Source organism: Orycteropus afer, unplaced genomic scaffold (genome assembly GCF_000298275.1).
Source record: "Orycteropus afer afer isolate SDZICR_OR568_19922 unplaced genomic scaffold, OryAfe1.0 scaffold00069, whole genome shotgun sequence".
NCBI lineage: Eukaryota > Metazoa > Chordata > Mammalia > Tubulidentata > Orycteropodidae > Orycteropus > Orycteropus afer.
Genome location: NW_006921656.1, coordinates 9,442,063 through 9,445,050, shown reverse-complemented (window position 1 = coordinate 9,445,050; position 2,988 = coordinate 9,442,063).

Here is a 2,988-nt window from a genome sequence, read left to right as displayed (position 1 = left end):
AAAGTGAATTTGCTCTGTAAATCTTCACTCAAACCCCAATAAAAAAAAAAGAAATTCAACTTTGTAATACTAAGATATGGACACTATATTTAGGACACTTCTGGTGTAGAAAGAAAAAAAAAATCAAACTAGCAAAGCAAACAATGAATTTATTGGCTTCAGAAATGATAAGTACAGAGGTATGCACACCTAAATCCACGTGTTCAAACATGTTGTTGTTGGGGGACTGTTGTTTTCTATCTCTTAGCTCTGTTTATTTCTTTTAACATTATTTTCAAGCAAATACTCATCACCTGACAGGACATGGCAGTAAGTCCTATGTCTTACAGCTTATGATCCCAGGAACAAGATTTGGTTGCCAAAAAAGAGAAGGAAAAACATGAAAATCAAATAAAAACTAATCTACTCCATTCCAATGCTCAGCGCACACACACACACAATCTTCTTCCTATGCATAAAATACCAAGAATATTGCCACCCAATCCAACCTAAACTCCCATATACATCAGAGAACATACTTAGTCTCTCCCCAAAGGAAATACCAACAGGTTTTATCTAGTTAATGAATTTATTTGCAAGTCAAGTGTTTTGAGGGAAGGTGGTGTGCATTTATTTAGAATATATCCAGATGTAGCTCTTAATAGTCAAGATGTGTAAGTATATAATTTCTACTTAGACACACTCAACACATCCAGTAGGAAATGGTGGAATAAAACAAGATAACAGTGATTAAAAACTCTCATTTATAAAAGGGAAAATGAAACTCAGAGGCCATAGCACATATATGATCGTGTTGGGCAGAGACAGCAAAAATCAATAAAGCTGTATTGGACAGGTTTCTGTAACTTCCAAGCAAGAGTCCTAAATAATACTAAAATTAGTACCTCAGTACCAGGAATGGGGTGTTATCCAGTCCTGGATCATATTACCAGTCTTGTATGGGTGTGAGAGTAAGTCAACAAAATATAATGTAATCCTCACAGAACTACATCAAATAGGTTGTTACTAGGAATAGGTGTTGTGGTAGTTTGGTTTGTGTGTCAACTTGGCTGGGCCTGGTTGAGTGGCTGGGGAGCTGGTGGTAGTTAATCCCCATAAGGAGATTGGCAATCAACTCCATAGTGGGATCTACCACAAGCAGCTGTGTAGCTAGCTGCCTTTGGCTATGTGGTCTGCTTCCTGTTTATAAGAAGCCTTTGGGTATGGTCTCTAGCCTTTGGCATACATGGACCCTGCACATAGCTGTGTCATTGCTCAGCAGCCTACTATGCTTTGCTGACCTTGAGACTTACAGTGGACTTAAGTTAATGGCCCGCCGTGTGGTTTGGTAACATCAGGACTGTGCCTTTTTACTTGTCAACCTTGGGGCTTCTCAGCCTCAGGAGCCAGCAGCTGTTTGCGTAAAGAAAAGGCTCTAGCTCCAGTGGGCTGGGAGCAGGAGGCAGAGCTGGACCCCAAGGTTGAGGGGCTTTCGCCCAGCCCCTACCTACAGCCTGGCACTTTGAACTTGGACTTAAGGCCTCCAAATTGTAAGAAAAAACTCCTGTTTGTTAAGACCATCCCATTTGTGTTATAATTCTTGTCAGAGAGGCACTAGGGAACCAGAACAGGTGTTAATTTACTGCAAGAAAAGGGGTGTGTGTGATTATTAGATAGATGAGACAACACAGTTCATTATGGGCATCTTTGAATGAACTTTGTACAATGAGACTGAAATTGCCATTCCTTAAATTTTCTAGGCGGCTTTGCAGAAGCTGGAGCCAATTATCTGTTCAGGCTACTCTTTAAAAAAAAGAAAAAAAAAATTACTAATTTTGTTGTAATTGAGAATATACACACCAAAACACACATTGATCCACTCATTTCTACATATACAATCCAGTGACATTGATTACATTCTTTGAGTTATGCAGCCATTCTCACCCTCTTTTCCTGAGTTGTTTCTCCCCAATGAACATAAACTCAGTGCTCTCTGAAGTTGACATCTAATCTACCAAGTTGCTGTTGTCACTTTGGTCCCATACAGATAGTTCTCAAAAGAGTATAATGCTCAAGGCAGATATTCTTTTTACTAGTCCAGAAGGCTTTTTGCTAACCAGAAGCCTGTCGGTTCAAACCCACCAGCCATTCCTTGGAAGGAAGGTTAGGCGATCTACTTCCATAGCGATACTGCCTTGGAAACCCAAGGAGGGGTTGCTGTGAGTTGGATCCAACTCTACGGCAGTGGGTTTGGTTTTTGGTTTTATTGCTTGGGTTTAAGAAGACTTCAGGGCATATTTTTAGTCGAAGGTTGTTCAGGCTACTCTTAATTTAAGATAATAAAATCATATAGTCTGTATGGCAAAGACTGGTTGTCAGTCTGTTCATTAAGTGTGTGTCTCTGTATGCGTGCTAATTACAAAGAAGACACTTTCCATATTTAGGATCCCAGAAAACAGGATGGCACTTGCAGAAGATTCCAACAGTTCACTCTCCCTCTCTCTCAGAATGCCACTAAGGAGTTATTCTGCATTTAGTAACGTGTGGGGAATGAGGATTGTACTTAGAAAAACATGGAGAATATGAGTAATTCTTCAATTGCAAGTGATTTACTAAGAAACAGAAAGACATACACATCAGAAAAAATAACCAGGATAAATCTGGATTTATCAAAACTGTCTCACTGTAGATCTTGTTATGGAGTCAATCATGTCTCCCAAAAATACCTGTTGAAGTTTTCATCCCTCTGCTTATAAGTCTGGCTCTGATTAGAAAGTTTTCTTTTGTTATGTTAATGAGTGCATTCCAGAATAGAGTGGGTCCTAACCCCAATCATGCCTTTCTTATATTTAAATATGAATTTATTGCCCACTGATGTGGAGAGCCGCACCACGTCATTCTATTCATCTTAACAAGGTCACAATACTTCCGTTCTTTGTTTTGGGCCTGTTGGACATCTTCAGACCTAAGTTTGAGTTTCGAGACCTGTCTTGAGCCTTCACTTCTGTA